This window comes from Anolis carolinensis, unplaced genomic scaffold (genome assembly GCF_035594765.1).
Source record: "Anolis carolinensis isolate JA03-04 unplaced genomic scaffold, rAnoCar3.1.pri scaffold_9, whole genome shotgun sequence".
In the NCBI taxonomy this organism is placed as follows: domain Eukaryota; kingdom Metazoa; phylum Chordata; class Lepidosauria; order Squamata; family Dactyloidae; genus Anolis; species Anolis carolinensis.
Window position 1 is genome coordinate 15,730,147 of NW_026943820.1, and position 21,916 is coordinate 15,752,062.

General features: G+C 37.6%; 1 protein-coding gene across 7 annotated transcripts in view; it reads left to right on the forward strand.

The window, feature by feature from the left end:
* znf536 (zinc finger protein 536) overlaps nucleotides 1–21,916 on the forward strand; it is a 486,877-nt gene that overhangs the window by 68,047 nt on the left and 396,914 nt on the right. For all 7 annotated transcript variants that reach the window (XM_062961829.1, XM_062961827.1, XM_062961831.1 and 4 more), the window contains exon 2: nucleotides 914–988. The gene's annotated coding sequence lies outside the window, so the exon portion shown is untranslated. The remainder of the gene's footprint in view (nucleotides 1–913; nucleotides 989–21,916) is intronic.

Sequence of the window (21,916 nt, forward strand, 5' to 3'; positions counted from 1 at the left end):
ACAATCATTTTGAAGCAGTACACAGGCCTTGGCGTTCACAAGTTTTAAGGATTTGGAGCCTCTTTTTGGCTTTGTGAAATTAAAAGGTTAGCTATGAATAACCACAATCATATCTTTTCTTTTGTCCATATTTAATTCAAATGAGATTGCTCCATATTGACTTCTAATGCTAAAAGGCCACCCATCATGGAATCCCTGCAGCCAATGAAGCAAGCAAGTGAATGCTTTCTTAAATGATGCTAATCAGTCTAGAGAGGCTTGCCCTCTATCCCCATCAGTATTCCGTAATTCAGATGTGCTGATAACCTGAAATTGAATGTGTCAGTATGCAGACATGTGAAGAAAAAAGGAAACTAGGAGGCAAAAGAGACAGCTATAGAGACAATGTCTATTTGTGATTCCCCCCCCCCCCCTTTCAGCATAGAGATGGAAAAAAGGAGCATTGCAAGTTGCTCTCAAAATTTTTATTGCAAGCTTTAAGGAGATGTGTTAAATGAATAAATACGCTAGACACTTCATTTCCATAAACTGCCTGGCAAATAATAATGAAGATTTCTTTTTTTAAAAAACACAGAAATACATTTTTAAATGCAAGATTTTTATGTTTGTAAAACTCACTGTTCAGATATTAGCATTTGAAGCTAAAATTCTGAAGGCAATAATATTGCCATTGTGGTGAGGACTGGAGTTCTCTGCTATGTCTCCAGCTATCTTATTAAAACTGTATTTATCAAAATGTTGATCCAGATCATTTAAATATGATGTGGTGTTGGGTATTACGGACTTCAGGGAAAACAACAGGTGTAATGATTTGTTGATGTTTTCAGATGTTGACTGACTTTCTGCATGTATGTGCATACATTGGGGGAATTCTATTCAGTAAGTTTGTTGTATGGTTTTCTTTCTTTCTCAGATTTATGTCTCATCTTCCCTCCAAGAAGTCTAGAATGGCGTAAAATGGGCAAGATCATCACACCCACATTGTGAGGTAGGTTGACAGAAAATGATTCATCCTAGATCAAGGACAGTCAAGTATTTAGGTGTCATTGGTCCAACAGTGTGTATGAGTTTGTGTACTCTTACATAAAGCATGGTTCAAAGTCTAAAGTGTAACTTCCCATGATATAATTGGTATCATAGTAACAGCTATTGTGGTATCAAACTGGCGTGTGATGTAGACTTCCTGGAGATAAGCATTTAATCCCAACCCATTCATCTCTTCTTCTGTGAAATGAAGTTGCATTTTAGTAGGTACATCATGCAGTTTCACCTTGTCTGTCCTTTAGAAACATAATATTTGGGGTGCTTATGTGTATACAGTTAATAAATACGATGGAAACCGTAACCACCTACAATTATCCATAGCTAGCATCCAGAACAAAGCCACATTTAACAGAAGTTATAAATCCATCACTATTCAATAGGTCTGTAATGCAGATCCAGTACTTAAGTCCTTAAAATATAGAATTTGAAACCACAATGAATGGTTTTGTATCTGCAGATACTTTGGCATCACATACCTTGCGTGTTGGTCTTATGAGGATAAATGAGTGTGATGGCTATCTGACTATGGTGCAGCAATTTAAGATTGTATCAAATTCATGACGTGTTGCACATCAAAGATGGCACCCATATTAGTTACCATCAAAGCAGTTTATTAGCTAAAGAGGATAAAAGCCAATATGAAATACTGGGTGCCTCTGTTCCTGCATAAGTATTTAGAAGCAAAGCAGAAGCTTGCTGCAGGAAACAAGAGTTATTCTCGAGCATTCACATTATTCTAAACAATTAATAGAAGGTAGATTTCTACTTTGAACCCTTGCCTGGTAGTTCATGGTAGTTAATCTAGTTCTGTTTAAATTGGTTTTTTCCTTCCCTTTTTTCATATTATGCTGAGGGTGTGAGGAGCTCCACTCTCTTCACTTTTCCATCTATAGCAAAGAAGATGTCAATAATACATTAAAATAAATTAATAGCTTTCATTGACATGTCCAGAAAGATAATGTTGGTGGGGTTTTTTCCTTCCCACCCATTAGACAATTCCAATACAAATGCATGTGATGGAGAGATTATGGCAATAAGTCAGTAAGTTTCATGGTTAAAGACAGGAGCAGATTTGTTCCCTGTCACTTCTGTTGGAGGCATTATTTTAAGTGTCCTGGCCATTTTAAATACTGCAGTTCAAAGTGCCAAACGGGGCAGTATGGTTAGACAGTCTTAAAAGCAGAAACATAAAATGACGGAGCACATCCCACGCAAAGGAACAGGAAGGAGTCCGCATATGCCGATGGGATCATTGGGGACCTCTTAATGTGTCTGCTTGTTTAGAAAGAGCATGAACTTGTTTCCCTACCTTTGGGGAACTAGGGATGAACATTAATCTCTAAAAATATAAATTATACCTCTGAAAGGCATAAAGTGAGCACAATGGAAATATAAGGTTCTTATCTCACCATGTGACTGAACACTTGGACTCATTAAATATAATGTCATTGATTGGCTCATGCAACAAATATGGTCTGAAGGTTTGAATATATTTGCTTATATTCACACAGAGAGACAATGCATGGAGCTGGGGCTCTGTTGATGTGTGATGGCTTACTGTCGTTCAGATCTAAAATGCCTTTTTACATATTCTTTTTAATTGAACTGATTTGACTTGATTATTTCACATATACATACTTGCATGCTTGTATGTTTGCGTGTGCATTTGTGTGTGCACATACACAAACACATACAGAGATACTGCATTGATAAAGAAAGAACTCTGGTTAAATAATCCACTTTTGTCTGACAACAGAATCGGTTATAGAGGTGCAAATATGCAGAAAGCTATTTGGAAATGCATCCTCGTAGTTGTCAGGTTTTATTATGCAGGAAGGTGTCATGTTTGTTACGACGCTGAGTGCAGATGGCAGAGTGGAAGAAATGGATCACTAATTTTAACAATGATTAATGAACAGAGATAGAAAATGAATTACATTGGACTATCGGAGGCAAGGAATATTTTTGAGAAAATTTTGACTCATCTGCTCTGCTGTTCTCTGTAAATTATTTTCTGAAATTCTATATGTTGTCAACAGTTGACTGCATTTTCCATTACTGTCTATTTCTGTTCTTAAGTACTTTTGTGTTATTAGAGATACATAATTTCAAAATACCAATACATTCCTGATTACTTAGAGAAAATATATGTAAGACTATGAATGTTGCAAAGACCGCGGCCATAAATATCCTGTTTCATAATAATCTCCCTCCCTTCCTCCCTTCCTTCCTTTCTTCCTCATCTCATCACGACATTAAGAATGTTTGCTGTGAAAAAGGAATGTAGGAATGTAGATGTAGGAGAGGTAAAATTATTCAGAGTGCTGATGAAGATAAATAGCGATGCAAAAGTATATGGTTTTACCGCAGGGTTTATTTATTGCATCTTCTGTCCATAGCCTTAAATGTATACTTTTGCTTTTGTCCACACAGGTAAATCAATTGAACCTGGAACTCTTTCACACGACATAATTATATCATTATGATTCCATTCACATAACCTCCAATTGTCCTGATTTGGTTGGGAAAGTCCCAATTAATCATTTCATTCCAATCTTTCTTCCTATTTCCTCCTCCCTTTGTCGTCATCTTACTTGAATTACTGCAAATGAAAAGTGCAAAAGTAGTTTACCCTCAGTTAACTCAGAAAAGAGGAGAGGGAGAAGGCTGCATTTTAACTTTCCTGGTAAACTTAGTCAAACCCAAGCTCCCTTTCAAAACTACAAATCACTGGATTCTGTAGAGTGGAACCATGACAGTTAAAGTGGCATCATAACACTATAATTGTGTAGTGTGGAATATTCCCTGCTTTAGCTTGGCATCTTTGCCCCAAACGTCTTTATGAATCTAGTAATAAGAGCCCAGTGTTTGTCAATTTTACTGTTTTGCTTATTGCAGTGGTTCTCAACCTGTGGGTCCCCAGATGTTTCAACTCACAGAAATCCTAACAGCTGGTAAATTGGCTGGGATTTTTTTAGGGTTATAGGGGACCCACAGGTTGAGAACTACTGGCTTATTGTCTTGGACAGTTAAAATGGATATACAGGTATTTTTTATTATTATAGTCACAGACAAGAAGTGTAAAACTTTAAAACATTAAAAACAGATTTTTTTTTTAAAAAAAGCATTAACATTAAGACCAGGGATTCAAAACATTAAAAGAAGAAAATCCATGATAAGGATACCTACACGGTTTCATATATGACACTTATAAAAACTATGAATATAGATAGTAAGCCTCATCTATTGAAGTGGTTATGTTTATGGACATGGCTTCTTTAACAGAAAATGTGGTACCAAATTACATGGAAAGAATAAAAGTCCCTATACCACCAAAACAATTGGGGGGAACAATTCACCAAAGCTAACAGTACATGCATGGGAAATGAAGCAACCTGATAAAACAAGACTTACATAATTTGATAAAAACATTTTGAACCTTTTCCAAATCACTTGGAAACTTCTTCTAAAATGTCTCCAGAGATTATATTTTCTCTGTTTTGCCGTTTTTCCCCATTGCTGTATTCTGAGAGTGTGAGTGTGCTTAGCCTATTGGGTTTCCATGGCCAAGTGAGAATTCAAACCTTGGTCCCCAGAGTATGATCCAATGCTCAAACCACTGGCTCTGAGTCACTTGTGGTGGGTTTATATATATACCTTGAGAGCATAAGAATAGAAGTCTTCGCTCTAATCTTTAGAACATATTAAAGTAGACTCTTCAATTTTCCCCTTTTCATCCTTCAGTTCTGGGCATAAAGAGAGACATATAGATTGATCTGAAGTTTATTGCTACTGTAGTTTGAAATAGAAGATGGGACTGTGATTTCTTTTTAAAATTCTCTGTATGTGGCTGCCTCAGGATTGCTAAAACAAATGCCAGAGAAAAATTTAAACATCTTTATGAATGATTCGGTGTCTAGTATTTTGCATGTAATTATGGTCCTGATGGGAACATATTTTAGAAAAACAACTACGGGAACAATATGAATCCTGCTCAGGTTACATAGCATATGCTAAACACTGAGAAAACATACACAGTGCTTTAGTGAACAAGGTAGAGAAATGCTCTAGGGAGCCAATTTAGAATGTGACTTAAGGCAAGCATTGCTTTTTTGTGTCTGTTTCTTTTGGCAAACAGATAAAATAGAAGCATTACTTGGCTTTCCCATGTAAGAGCCAGAGGTGGACAATTTCTACATAGAATGAACATGCAAGTGGCTGAAATGCCAAAGAGTTTCCTTTATTTAATTAATTATTTATTGTTTGGGAAGTGTAATGTTCAATTGTCTTTCTGGCATATGAAGCACAGTGTATCTCATGTCTGATAATGGTACAAGTACCTATGATCTATTCCAAACCATCCCAGTTTCAGATCTGAGGGGGTCCTTCAAGATGAAGGCTCTAAGCACTGAGGCATACATACTGTTGTGTCCCCCGAGCTAACCTGGTGCCCAATTCTCGGTGAGAACAGAGTTGGAAAATCACAACAAAAAGTGTAACAATAAACAAAAAGAATTTAATTGTATTGCAGATCAATACCCTAACTTCTCCCAGGAAGGAACAGATGGAACTTAACTGGAATTCTCTTGATTACTTTCAAAGATATCTTCTTTCTGACATCTTTTTAGTGTCCTTTATCAGGCTTTGTCTTCTGTTAACACAGGGGTCCCCAAACTAAGGCCCGGGGGCCAGATGCGGCCCTCCAAGGTCATTAACCCGGCCCCCGCCCTCAGCTTTAGACTTAGACTTGCCCAAAGTCTGAAATGACTTGCACACAACAACAACAATCCTACTTGACTATCTCATTGGTCAAAAGCAGGCCCACACCCCAGTGAAATCCTGATAGGTTTATGTTGGTTTAAATTGTTTTTATTTTTAAATATTGTAATTGTTTATTTACTAATATTGTGCGATGGTAATAATATAATATATTGTGTATACATATAACGTGGCGCAGGCGGGAGAGCAAGCCAGCTGCAATTAACTGCAATGAATAATTCTGACCAGGAGGTCATGAGTTCGAGGCCCGCTCGGAGCCTATGTTTGTTTGTCTTTGTTCTATGTTAAAAGGCATTGAATGTTTGCCTATATGTGTAATGTGATCCACCCTGAGTCCCCTTCGGGGTGAGAAGGGCGGAATATAAATACTGTAAATAAATAAATAAATAATATTATAATGTAATACAATATAATAATAATACAATATAATAATATTATATATTATTACTAAAAATATTACAGTATAGTGGTATAGTACAATATAGTAATATATAATGCTAATATTGTGCTATGCTGATAATATAATATATTGTATGTACATACAACTTGTAAGCCGCTCTGAGAGAGGGTGGGGTATAAATGTAGTAAATAAATAAATAAATAATTGTTGTTGGGGGGGAGGGGTTTGCACTACAAATAAGATGTGTAGTGTGCATAGGAATTTGTTCATTTTTAAAAAAATGATAATTCGGCCCCGCAATAGTCTGAGGGACCATGAACCGGCCCTCCACTTTAAAAGTTTGAGGACCCCTGTGTTAACACCTCCTGTTAAGTCTTTTTCCTTCTTTAAACTGCAGACTTGGTTTCTTAATGATGAAAACTTGCTTCTCCAAGTCTTGAACATATTTTCTTTAACCTTTGGCTTCTTAAACTTTGGCTTCTTAAACCAAGTTTCCAAAACCTTAGACTGGAGTTTCCTAAACCTTTGACATGAAAAATGTTGCAGCCTCTAGACTCCTAGGCACCCTTAGACTAACTAACTGGTTGCAAAGGAGTTGATGAGGAGGACTGCAATCTCCACCTCTGCGGGTTGGGGTGGGGGGTTCTAACTAAAGGGGCAACTGAGGCTTAATAAAGAAAATAATAAAAGCCTCTGTGAGGGTATGACATATAAAACTCAGTCACATAATCCAAAACAGAAGTGCAACAACTAGTAGGATGACATGTTGGGTTCCTAGTCAAATCTTGGCATCAGAACCATGGTTAATTTCCTACTGCTAGAATGTGGTCTAAATGTCAGGAAAGAGCCAACCAGTCTTAAGACTACTCAGGTGCGTTTTTCTCAATCATCTGGTCTCGGAACAGCAAAAGTAGCTAGCTATGTATGTGTGTGTGATGAGGCAGCAGATCTGGCACCAATAATATTGGCATATATCTTAAAAGTAAAATTGAAATTAAAATAAATAAGCAGACAATTAAATGAGCCACTATCAGTTCTGTTCTGCTCAACATGCTCATGTATCAATCTAGACATGCTAGTTAAAAAAGCAACCCAAAAACCCTGGGTCAATTTATCCACAGTTCAGTTTGAGTACTATACCTTAATTCTTATCAAAACTGGCAAGAACTGAGGTTATCTCAACATCCCAAATCTATACACTCAATTTATACACGAGCTCAACATATAAATGAGTATATAAGGTATCATCATCATCACCATCATAATCAAAGCTCACTTTTATACAAAGCTGCAATGGCTTCAAAATAAGAATGGGTTAAGGGTTGAAATGTGTAGAGCTACATTTAGGGTAACCATAGCTAGACATCTCAGAATAAGGATATGCCACCTATGTACTATGTCCCTCCTGTAAATTGTAGATACTGTTCCTCATGCACAAGAAGACATTGGTCGTCTGAATTTTACTGTGGTGGACAATGTGATGTGCTGCTTTTGTGTGATGAGAATGTATTGGCTATTGGCCGATAGAAAGAACTGTCACAGAAAATCAAATACTTATACTGTTCACATTGGAGGTTGCCTAATTACTATACCAGGGTATGTGTGAGGAGATAATAGAGCCCCGCATGACAGCTGACTTACATGTGGATGAACAAAGACTTGTTCAGAAGACAGACCATGTTGAAAGAAGTTAATTTTTAAAAAGTAACTATTTTCAACTTGAGACGTTGAAAAGAACAGTCATTTTCTTTTATTGCTCTTTCTCTGTTTCTGCCTCTCTCTGGGTCCATTTACACTAAGAAATTCTAGTGCCATTATTCCACTTGAACTGCCATGTTTCCATCCTACAGAATCCTGGGAATGGCTGTTCAGGGAGGGCCTCACCAAACTATAAAACCCTTGGATTTCATAGGATGGGACCATGGCAGTTAACATGGAATAACAGAATTGTGTAGTGTGAGTGGGCCCTCTTTCACACACACACACAAAACCCTTTGAATTAGAGATTATATTAGAGTGCAGCTGAGTCCCATTCATACATTACTTCTTAGTATCCCATTTCGTAGTGCTTGGCTCACCAATAGGCTTCTCTGCTGACCACTGCCTGGGGCTGGAAATTGGGCCAAAATAATGGGCTGGCACTTTTACATGTGTATCAGAACAATTACAATATGTAACAAAATTTGAAAAAAAATCTGTTCCTGGTTTGAAAGTGTTTCATTGTGCAGTCCTTACTTTGAAAGTAGTTGTTCTACTCTGGAAAAATTGTTTTTGTGGCTACCACAAACTAGGTTGAATTAGTTGAGAATTGATGGTGAGATATTCATTGAAAAACTATAGCAAAATATGCTGCAGGTTGTCCCACAAAAACAAAAGTTTTGCAGTTTAATAAACCCTTTCCATATTTTTATGATAGAACCAATCAGGAAATAATGATATGTATAACACAGGAACAAAAATGGTGTTACATAGTACCACGTAGTTACTTTAGTAGTTGAACTGCAGTCTGAATATAGGTTTTTCTGATAGATGCTATCAAATTTTGTACGTGTATATTTGTAGTTGTAACAAAACTGGATATTTTTTTCAGTAGTGTTATCAGAATCCTGGAATAAATCTGGCCAAGCATAACATGTGAAATAACATAGTGAGCCAAAAAGACAAATGGATGGGTGTTAGGATAAATCAAGCTAGAACCTTCCCTAGAAGCCAAGATAACTAAACTGAGACTGTTGTATTTTGGACTTATTGTAAGAAGATATGATTCACTAGAATGGATAATAATGCTTGTTAAGGTGGAAGACAGTAGGAAAAACAATTATCCTGAATTGGCTGGGCTGCAAAGGGCTAATGATAGATAGAGTGACTTGGAGACCTCTCCTTTATAGGGATATTATAAGTCAGTGGTTCTCAACCTGTGGATCCCCAGGTGTTTTGGCCTACAACTTCCAGAAATCCCAGGAAGTTTACCAGCTACTAAGATTTCTGGGAGTTGAAGGCCAAAACATCTGGGGACCCACAGATTGAGAACCACTGCTATAAGTCGAAGTTAGCTTCATGGCAGTTAACAACAATATTATTAGCTGTCCAAGTAGGCAGAAAATATTTTCTTTCCATTTACATAAAAACTTTACTCTCTATATATAAATCTGGCATGCAACGAGTAGAAACTCACAGTGAAGTTGTTGAAAAGTGTGCAGACACACAACTGAGTTTTATTACTATCATTATGTTCATATTAACACATGTAATAGAAATTAGGGAACTAGGAGAGATTTCAAAGGCATCCAACTTCCAACTTGTGTCTTTGAAAATCTCCCCTGTTGTTATCAATAAAACTACTTCTGTGAAGCTGCTAAAAGTAAATGTTGATCCTATTATTATTCCTACTATGATTATGGAACATTCGCTTTTGAAACCATTGCAAGTTCCTCCACTCTTCAATTCATGTAGTTGTATTATGAAAACAGAGCAAATTTCACAGCAGGTCCGCTGCATGAATGAATTCAGTTATAAACATTTTTTTTTTCCTGGATCAGAGTTTTAATTTTGAATATGTTGTCTTCAGCTTTTCAGTACAATATATTGTTTGGCATACAATATAGAATCACAAAGAACATTTAAAATATTCTACTCTGTAACTCTGTTCAGTTACTCTGATTTATATATAGGTCTTCAAAAGCATTAACTAATAAATAGTAAAATGTAAAATTAAACAACATATTCATGGATAGTTATATCAGACATACAGCTAGGTACAACAACCCACAAAGCAGCAAATATCTGTGTTGGCTAATCCAAATATAGAATATGCATCATGACATCTTTCACCATTTCACAGCTTCTTTGGGTGCATCTACACTGTAGAATTAAATGCTGCTGAATCTTGGACTTGTCGTTTGGTGAGGGACCAGCACTCTTTGGCAGATAAGATTAAAAAAGATTTTGTAAAACTACAACTCTCATAATTCCATAGCATTGAGCCATGTTTGTTAAAGTGGTGTCAAACTGTATTAATTCTATGGTGTAGATGCAGCCTTCATCAGGCAGAGGTAAAAAATGTGGGAGGAAAGTGGTGAAAATGTTAAAGAGTCACAGAGTTACATTTGGTCTCAAATATTATTCCATTGTCAGTTAAGATAATATTGAGGAATTCTAGTGCAGATCAATCCTCCTTAGCTGTGCAATGACCAAAGACAAAGGGCAATAAAAAGTAATGCATTTTCAACTCCTTCAGCAGGAAAAGAGTAACTTCACTTGAGATCCAGCTATCTGTGCTTCTTTCTTAGACAGAGAACACTGAATTTCTTGAGTCTCTGTACTGTTGCATCTGGATAAATCTTTAGGCAAAACTTATCAATTGTCATATGAAAAGTTTGTACCCTCATTGGAAGTGAAACCTCTAAAGAGTTAAACCCAGTGCATTGTCCCTTTGTTAAGGCATCCCATGTTATGACAAACATTGATACTTCAGATCTGTTGTGAACCTCCTTTGAGACGCAAACTGGGTTAAGAATGGGATAAATATAGCAAAAAGCAACAAGTAGTGGAGTTTTTAAGACCAGAGATCAGATCCCAACTTTTTAGTGTATATTTGTGGTTCCGTATACACAGTGGGAATACACTGGTATGATTTACTTTTACACCAATCTGACACCAAGTTTTTCAAAAAAATATAATTATGATCTACAATTATGAGTACTATATGTATTAGCAATATTACTATTTTGCTACTGATACTGTCCCAGTCCCTTACAAGAAACTGGATTTTTTTTTTAAAAAGGCCTGTCATATTTCTGTTACTTCAGGTAAATAACTGATTGACCTTTGTGGCATACTGATACTTCACTAATCAGAACCTGAAATCTGTATAACAACACTTCATTTACTTGATAGACAAAAGAACAATTGCTCTTGAAGTAATGTGATTTCTAAATAGACGCTGCCTGTCAAAAATAAATGCATTAGAAGTAAAATGTAGCTCAAGGAGACAATTAGCAAACAGAGGTGACACTGTAAACAGGTGCACCCATTATTCCCAAAGCTTGTGGCAATATATTCACATCTTTTAGACTGATGGAAAATCATGTGACAGTTCGGTGAATTATCTATCTGTATCATCTGACTGATGGAGCTCTCTACAGTTGCAGATCATTTAAAAATGCACCCTGCAAATGACATAGTAGCTGGGGAAAAAATATACCGGTTCTCCCTCCCCCCCCCCTCCGTTTTTCTCATCGTTTCATTTTGTTTAATGAACAACCCTCTTTTTGGTGAAGGTTTGCTACATTACTCACTGTTTGCTGCCATGTGGCAGTCCTCTGTGCAGGATCTACTCAGGCTTTCTTTCCTCCGTTTTATGTTATCCTACTTTCCCAGACTCTTTGCTTTTCCCATTGGACACATTCCCTCTTTACCATTAAGGGTATCCACTCCCCTGCCCCCATTATTATTATTGTTGTTGTTGTTGTTGTTGTTGCTATTCCACTTTTTTCTTTTAAAAGAGACTCAAAGTGCTGAACAATGGGAAGAACAATACAATTTAAAACTTAAAGACTATAAACATTAAACTGGATAATTATTTGGATTGCGTGATTTTAATTGTTGTTTTTAATAACATGTTTTAATTGCTTGGATTTAATTGTATTTGTTTATTTGTGGACATATATGTGTATAGCATCGAATCACTGCCTGTTGTAAGGCCGCCCTGAGTTCCCTTTGGGGTGAAAAGGGTGGGGTACAAATATGGGAAATAAATAAATAAACTAGAATTAACCTAGTACTCTTTAAAAATGAATAATTAAAAGCATTAAAACCAATTTAAAATACCCACACCACCACACAACAGCATTATTTTGAGGCATTTTACAAACCTTGGGATTTCCTTTATTCTAAACATATTGTCCTCTTTTGCATGAGCTTGGATTCAGACAAGATTTAGTGCTGCTAAAAGTGATGGTCTGTGGGCTGGTACTAGTCCATGGACTACACAATGCCTGGGAGGGAATTAATAATAATAGTAATAATAATAGTAGCAGTCAGAAAATAAAGAATCAGTTCAGCCAATGACTACAAAGATGGTGCTGGTCACTGGCAAACATATATACTGTACCAGAAAGTTTTTTAAAAAATTGTTTCAAACAATTTTCTGAGGGATTTCAGGAGTCTCCATCAGTTTAAGTTTGAAAGCCAAGATTCTCTAATGTTCCTTCTTGAAGAGGCCCATAATTTAATTGAGCTGCCACATTACCTGAAATATTTAGCTTTTGACCAAAATTAACTGGAGGTGAGCTCTATTGACAGTGCTTAGAATAGCTCAGTACAAATGACCACTCTACACTTCTAAAGATTTGCATTGTGTGTAATGCAACTTGCATTAGTGAGCTCTCCCCATACTTCACTCTGCCTTTTGTTTGTGTTGGGCAGATGAGCTGCAAAATGGCAAAAAATAGATACTTTCCAAACTTCCCTTGAGCTTTTGAAAATGTCCAGTCAGTGCCAATCATTTGTGAAACATTGCTATTGCTATGGAATAAAGGACAGAGATTAATGCAGTTTTCTCCATAGTAGTTTCAGCGGTGGACAAAAAAACCCTATTTTTGGTCTTTTATAAAGTGCCAATGCAAGAATAGAGCAAAACAAGCAAGAACCAGAAGTTGTTACGAGTATACCTGTTCTGCCTCCATGCTATCTTAACTACTTGGAAGGTGAACTGGCTGTGCAGGGAACAGATCAGAGACTATATAGTAGAATCAAACAAGAATGTATTAATTGACAAGAAATTTAGACTTTCTCTCCTCCTGAGTCTCATAAGTCTTTATGAGGAGAGGTAAAGTCTTTGAGAGACAGACACAGTTCTGGCTGAACTGAGGCTCTTGAATCTTTATTTCCTCTTATTGTCTCTTTCTTGTATGGTGTTCAACTGTCTCTAAGATGCTGTCAATATTTAACTCTGACTGGACTTGTATACAGCTCCGACGTGCTATTTGTAGATTCTCCAGCCTTCTTCTTTCGTCACCTTCCAGTCACGAAAAGGCCAACTCTTTCAAGAACCAGAAGTGCCTTGCCTGAGGCTCTGCCCCTGAGGGGATTCTTAAAGGGACAGGGCAACAGAGGCTTCAAATGCAAAGAGGCTGTCTAGACTGACCCCCAAGAAACTTTACATAAATATCAATCCCTCTAACAAAAAGGACTTAACTAGGGGTAAACAGTGATGGTCTTCATGGGGCATGACAATACCCTTAGGTTTGGGGGTGAGCATAATGTTTTCCATGGATCTCATGCACTTGTGAAAGATTTTTGTATATTTCTGTGTGAATTATTTACTATAAAGTGGACAGTTCTGTGACTTCAGTCACTATTGGTTGATGGGAATTGCAGGTTGCCTCCTATCAACAACTGAAGGGATACAGTCCTACTCTTCTTTTACTGTATTTAAGTGTCCATCAGGGAGAAAACTATGGACAGCCCAGAAAGACGAAGAAAGGATAATAATGCTTGCTAATTAAAGGCCTGGAGCTCCAGTCAAGTATTCATGTTTGGTCCATTGGAAATTGACAATATTTCTTCTATAGTGCAAAACACAATTGGTACAGCTGCATTAATTCTGATAATCTTGTTGGGAAATCTGCTTGATGAATTATACCAAAGGGTAATTTGGGTGCCGTTCTACCACCAAAGTGAATTAAGGTAGCCTTGTTTTCATATTTGACATGTTTTTGTATCTTTGTTACTACTCTTTCTAAAACATACATGGATATAAATTCCTCCTTCTTCCATGTTTTACTTTAATGAGCCAAACCTCTAAATAATGTTTTATTTCATATTTCAACTGACATTTAACATATATTTGCCTGACAATAAGACACAGTGAATTTAATATGAGAAGAAAATTAGACACCTACTGAATAAAATACAAAATATTTTCACCTAGGCATTGGATAAATTATTCAGAAACAGAGGCCCTTTGACAAGGCCATATGAGGAATTGTCTGTACTGGACCTGATAGCTGAATAGGTAGTGGTTTTCCTCTTTTGCTAAATATTAGTCCAGCACATTTCAACATTCATTTTCAGAACTCATTTTGATTTAAAAGAAAAGAACTAGTCGTTCGCCAAGGCAAAAAATAATGACACTGGGAAGTGGAGTTATGGGCAGCTTTTCACCATTCTCTTTACACAAGTTACTGGATAAAAAGAAAAAATCATCATATATAATTAACATTAGGATTTCATACTCCACCCCAGCATTTCACAAATGAAAACCAGAACACATATGGCCAAGCAATATCCAAGTGTGGTTAGAGTGGACAATGTTATCAATGAGAAAAAGCAGACAAGCTAGGAGAGGCTGTAGCAACTTGTTTTTCCTTGAACCAATTGGGAAAGGCTCAGGCACCCTCTTCTGTCCTCCCCACAACGTATGTAATTCTTCTCCACTTTGGACTCAGTTTACAAACATTGAAGAAACTCAAGACTATTGGGGGGAGGGGGGAATGGGACAAGGAAAGAGAAACTTTGAGTTTGTCTATGCTGCCAAAATATGCAGCTGTCATTCCAATTATTATTCATCCCGGAGCTGTGCTGGATTCACGCTGTTAGTGCCACACCTTCCTGTAACATACTACACTGAAATTGTATTGTTATCTGCACCCTAAATTTGATGCAGTACTGTTTTTATTTATTTTTCTCCTCTGAAATGATTTGGTTGCCTCCCCAACCAACAGCTTCCTGGCAGGGCCATGCTGGGTAAGTTGTTTCCTCGAATCTCTGAATGAGGCTCCTAGCCACATCAACTGTGAGCTGGTTGTCTAATAGACTCTGAGCATCTCCTTCTGAGTAAGTGAGTCCCCAGCTGGCTTGGCCAAGAGCTGAACAGAAAGGAAGAGTTGGGGATTTCAGCTCTCAGGAAAAGAGATTCCTGACTTCCTTTTTTGCTCTGGTTCAGCTCAGATGAAGTAAGTTGCCATTGCCTCCCTTTTCCCCTCCACTGCTTCCCAATGCAGAAACCCTTTAAAGCCAGAAAGTATACACCCCAGCCAATAGTCTTGGGACCTTACCCCACTCCCACCCCTCATTTTAAAACAGTTCTAATCCATTTAGGCAATGGAAAGTGACAGAGCCCATCCCACAATGCAGGGGACTTCCTGTCTGCACCCGTCATGCTCCATAATGTAAACGTCTAAAATAGTCTCAAAAAAAGGGAGGGGGAGAAGATGATCTGAGATTGTCTCAAGAGCCTAGGATCTGTGGTATTCCATTTCTAAAGTACCAAAAACACATGGAATGGGAGCTGTCAGAATCGCCCACATTGAATCAAATAGGATGAGATGGGCAAATAGGCTGTCCTGTGGGCAGTCGCCTAACCAGCAGCAAGTCCCCAGTACTCTACCATAATGCAGCTGCTCAATCATTTTTGTTTTAAAAAATTAAAAATTAAAATTAAGAAATATTGCAACTTTGTTAGATTGCTTTTTCTTTAACTTTAATGTTAGCGTTCAATCCTTTGCGATATTGAAGTTAGACACAACTTTTTTTAAAGGGGAGAGGGTGCGGATGAAAATGTATAGTAACTGATAAACCAGCAAATTCAGACAACATGTGATAAGTTATGAATATAGAACATAGTGATTTGACTAAACACCATGCTTAGCTGATGCTACTCCCCCCATGGGATAAGGTCCTCGGATATATATATATATATATATATATATATATATATATATATATATATATAGTTACACATAGTTACAGCACTCTGATTTCACTTTATCAGCCATGGCTGCATCCTGTGGACTCCTGGAGTTTGTAGTTTGACGAGGCACTTGAGCTCCCTTCCCTAAACAGCCAACCTCAGGTATTGCCATAGCAGTTAAAACGGGATCATAGCCATGCCATTTTAAAGACTTCAAGGTCTTGCTCAGCTGTGGCCACTTGGAGAGCCTTCCATGACATGAGTCAGCCTCAATCTCAGTTGCTCATCTGCAACATGGGACTCATTGCCGCCGATTTCGCAAGGTGGTTGTTGTGAGAATGAATGAGACGGGGTCTGTAAAAGACCTTGAACATTAGAAGTGCTGCAGAAATGATTAATAAAAATAATAACGCTCTGAAACTGACAGCGATTACGTATTGTGGGGCTGTGAAGAATGAGGAGCAACCCTTTAAATGGCCCCTAGAGCCATTTACTAAACTTGATCACAGGAGGTTGCGAATTTGAATCATCACTCCCTCTTGAGCTCTTGTTCTCATATTTGTGAAGCTGCCTGCTTCCAGTTATAAACAAGTACCCGCACAAGGGCTGGGGAATAAATTTTTCTTGGCGACAGGAGCCAAGGGTTAGCTATCTGATTGTTCTGCTGGATGTGCTGCATTACTCTAAAGGACAGTTTTAACTTACAGGGGAAATTGACTCTTCTGTAGGCATTTAGGCTCATATACCATCTTGGGGGGGATTCTTCATTTTTTTTAAAGACCATTCTGGTCTTCTAACCTAACTTGACTCCATACAGGAGAAGTCACATAACACCTAGCCTTTTTATAAAATGGTAACCAGATAAAATAGAACCCACAAATTCCCGTTTCCACCAAATTAATTAGAAACCAGAAGGCATTCTTTGGTTTTTTCCTGGAGGCTAAAGGATTTCTGAAGTCACAAGTTATGGGGCACAACAGTCTTGGCTGGACATGTCTTTACGGAGTTACAACAAGCAGGGTTTCCTATGGTTTGAAAGAAGAAATTCTTGGTAGAAGTAGGGGCATATGAGAAGTTTAAGGATATTTGTCCCCATGTATTCATGTTTAATTCTTGTTCCTGTGACCATAATGCGCCATGGATTACAATTGGCTACTTACTATGGGAGGCAGTCAGCCTATTCATTTTCTTTAATACTTTTGCTATTAACATTAGCCCAGAAAATGCAGTGTTGCATTTTGAGCTTTCTTTGCAAGGGTTAATAATCAATGTGGCACTCTTAACAAAGGAGATGGTTCCTTATTATACTGGGAAACTTTTTTTCTTAACTGTCAGTGAAGCAGTACTAATTATTACTCCAGTGTAAATGAGGTCATTTCCTATTAAGAGAACAAAATGCTTAGCTGTGCCTTGCCAATTCATACCATCTATTTGTCACACATATCCTCGCTTAGATTTTTTTTTGTAAAATTTTGATAAAAAATCCATTCATTTGTATTAGAAAAGTGTAAGCTATTGCAATAATAGTGGCCCATTATTACCCAGATGAGCTTTTGTAATGTGTGGGTTGTCTGAATACCATGTGTTAGCTATAGAACAATTAGCCAGCTGAATAGTTCTTTAAAACAATCAGATACTTTTATCTCGCATGGAAAAAAAATACATTCCTTGGAAGTGTACTGTTCAACTGTAAATTTGGAGATGCTATGTAACTCTTCGTGCAAGTTGCTTTTTAGGATGTGTGTTGATCAAGGACAAAAATGCTTCGAAATATCTTGTCATTTTTTTAAAAAACAGGGGGGGAAAGATTTAAGGAATATTGTAGCAAACAAAGGGTAATTGTTTTAGCCCAGATGTTGCTTTTGCACAACAAGCAGGTTACAATGTTCCCACAGAGCTGATGAGCCCAATCAGTGAAATGATTAAAAATTGATTTTGTCCCTGTAATTACCGTATGTAAACTACTTAGCTTGGATTGCAAAGGAAGTGATTTTCTAATTACGTATATACTCTGGTGTCTAATGATTGGTTTTTTGAAGTAATGAAGAGAGAGCCCTAACGACTCCTTGGTGCTCTGTTGTTTAAGAAAGACCATCTTTAGAGTAAGCAGCAACAGACAAAGAGTTTAAATTGAATTTTCAACACTGTTAATGCACACATGGATTTGGTTATTAAAGAGACAGGACCGTAATGTGATTGGCTATGAAGCACATGAGTTTGTTTTCTTAAAATTATTTTTGTTTTGGTCTTGCCATGGAAATATAGGCAGGTCAGAATTTGGGTACTCAAGTGGGACACGTACTGTTCTTATCCAGTAGCTATCCTTGAACCATGCTCTGTTTTTTTATACTAGTGACTAGGGGCCATTTCATACAGATATAGAGCTACAATTCCACTTTAACTGATATGGAATCTGAAGGTTTGCCTCATCCCTCAATTCCCTCTTCGGGAGAAAGGCTGAATAAAATAGAAATAAAATAACATATCAGAGCAAAGAAATTTTTTCAATTTAAAATTTCTCATTGTGGTGCTGTTCTTGTAAGCTGGGTTTGGTTGTGATGGAATGAAAGGACAATAACTGGTATGACTGATGGCTATCCTTTTGGTCAGGATGCCAAATATTCACATACTTTCTTATCCTTAGTGAGTAAAGACAGCAGCCCCTTTCTCCATAAGAAAACTCACCATAAAACCCCAAAGTATTGAGCAAATTCATTTTTGTTGAAAAATGATATTGCATGAAAAAAAGCTTTATGTATTTTTCACAAAAGAAGACCCTAATGCAAAATATGCCGGTATGAACAAAACCACCAATATTAATAATGTTGCTTCTTAATATTTTTATTCTTATGTACAAAAATGACATAACAGTAATTGAAAATGTAGTGCCCTACTTTTTTCAGCTTCTGATTGGAATAAATTCTACTCTTCACTAATGATAATGATAATTTTCCACAATGTTTATAAAACTTCTAAAAGTTTTTTTGGAGGGTCGATGACATGAATTGATAGTGATTTTCATTCTTTTCAGTTGCAAAGTTAGTTTTAAATGTATCTTGGAACATAGGATACAGAACGGATTTGCACACCCCTATAGGATATACTTTGTTTTTTATTCCTTTTAACATGAGCAACGACATACACTATACAGATAAGGTAAAGATCTTCCCCTTTTTTTCCATTTTCCGTGTCTGGAGGTGATGTTCAACTTCCGGCCATGTGGAGGTGCTGTTCCATTTTTTTCCATTCCAAAGGAGCCTAGTGGCCGTAGCCTTCTTCGATCTTTGCCTGCCTATCTGCATGTCTGCATGGGATGCCCTTTTACCTTCCCACCGGATGAGGTACCTATTGATGTGCTTGCATTGCATGCTTTTGAACTGCTAGTGAGGCAGAGAGCTAGGACTGACAATCGAGGGCGCACCTCGACTCGCGGCTTGAACTGTTGACCCTCCGGTCAGCAGCCTTTCCTGCAGCTAGCGGCTTTAAACCACTGTGCTACTACTCCCGTTATCCTCAGATACTATTTGTGGGAGCTGTAGTCCAAGGAATGCTTTAACAGTAAGAATTGGTTCATTCTTAACATAAAATTTTACTATTTGGCACTGAGTTTAAAAAGTTTAAGAACTATTCCTGTGCAAGAATTATTCTCTTATTTGGGACCCACCTACCTTTGTGACTGCATCTCCCCCTATGAATCTACTCGCCCTCTTTGTTCATCCGGTAGGGCCCTTCTATCGCTCCCGCCACCATCCCAGGCTCGGTTGGCAGGGACGAGGGAGCGGGCCTTTTCTATTGTTGCCCCCCGGATCTGGAATTCCCTTCTGGAGGAGATCCGGCAAGCACCCACCCTGGCTTCCTTCAAAAAGCTGCTTAAAACCTGGCTCTTCCGCTGGGTCTTCAGATAACCGAGCCCATAGCTATAGTAGCTGCACTGGCCATCTCTCTGGATTTGAGACATTGCATTTTATTCCTCTGCCCCAAAGCACCTTAGAATATAACATTGCACTTCTAGTGGCCCTTCCAGGCCATCCTCCATCCCAGTGGTTTTTTCTTTCTTTCTGTGATTCATATGTTTTTGAGTGACTATATTGTTTCTGTTTATGTGATTATTTTGTACTCTTATAGTGCTTTATAGTGTTTCAGTGTTTTATTGTACAATGTTTTTATGCTGATTTTATATTGGAAACCGCCCTGAGTCCCTCTTGGGAGAGAGGGCGGTATACAAATAAACTTTTACTTACTTTACTGAAATGACCTGGCACCACTGGTTGATTACATCAGCGTTAATAATTTTGGGTTATTATATTGTCACTGTGCCCCTGGTGGCACAGTGCATTAAAGTGCTGAGCTGCTGAACTTGCGGACCAAAAGGTCCCAGGTTCAAATCCCGGGAGTGGAATGAGCGCCCACTGTTAGCTCCAGGTCCTGCCAACCTAGCAGTTCGAAAACATGCAAATGTGAGTAGATCAATAGGTACTGCTCCGGCGGCAAGGTAACGGCACTCCATGCAGTCATGCCAGCCACATGACCTTGGAGGTGTCTACGAACAACGCTGGCTCTTCGGCTTAGAAATGGAGATGATCACCAACCCCCAGAGTTGGTCACGACTGGACTTATCGTGAGGGGAAAACCTTTACCTATATTGTCATATTTAAGAATGAGAAACAAAATCAACCAAAGCTTGGATCAAGATAGAATGGGGAAAACAATATGTTGCTAAAACAATATGAAATGGTTTAGAACAAAACTCTATATCTATATCTATATCTATATCTATATCTATATCTATATCTGTATCATCCTGTATCACAACCCTAAGATCAGCATATGTGTCTGGTGTGCAGTTTGGTAGATTACAGTTCAAAATAAAATTGGAAGTAATCACTTGTAGAGCTTGTTTTGGAAACTGCATTTCATGTTATAGATAAACAATGTCATAGCCCACCATTCTGCGTTTTCCTTTTAAACAAGTCTGTGGTACAGGTCAGATAAAATGGGCCCACTCCCACAGGCTAGGAGCAGAGCTGTTGGAGAAGGCCAAGTAATCCTAAAATGAGCAGTCTTCAACAAGCTTTCTGTTCATGGAAAAGAACTGTAATAGTAGAATTTGCATTCTCTTAATAGAAAAAAAAACCCCAATTAGAAATATACTGAACAGAGCAGAAAGAAAGACAACTTTTCCCCTTCTCAAAGCACAAAGTAGTAGTGTTAGTGTAGTTCATATGCGTATATATGTATTATATTTTCCCCTAGGGACTGTGGCACTACTTTGGAGGGAGTTGTTTGAATATTACAAAACATTGGGTGAATATTATGGTGCATTGCTATGTCTCGCTGTAGGGGAACTTCCCTCTTTTTCATTTATATATGTAAATCCGACTGAAGTGAAAGCAGCCTAGAGCATCTTTAGGACATTGTACTATGCTTATAATGTATATACATAACTAACGTTCAACTATGAAGACATCAGGCTTATTTTAGTTCTTTGTTGTGCACAGAGGGAAGAGCCTTAGATTTTTTAAAAGATTGCATATTGATACTGTATTTCAGAAGTTGAGAACATCAACTTTTTTAGGATGGAGACAGCCCTCCACCTGGAGCTCTTGCTGGCCTCCAAACATACCTTCAGCTTATACATGTCAAGTAATACATTAATATATCCATTATACTAAAATTGCTGTTGTCCTTGTAATTATGTTCCAGCGAAGGGAAGAGAATGACTCCAGTAATAGATTATGGGTGTAATAAAATTTATTTTATTTTTATTCATTTATATCATTTATATCCAACCTCTTCCCCGGCATGGACTTTTAGGCACCTGGAAGTGGGTATGGATATTTAAATTCTTAATTTACTATAGTTGATGTTTGTTGTATGAATTGAGAGGAGTTCCTCTGGGATTTTTCTACCATATGTATCAAAATGTCTAATTTGGAGTACTGTGAATCTTGGTTTAAATTCTTTGGCAATTCCAGTTGCTGTTCTTTCTCAGGCCAAAA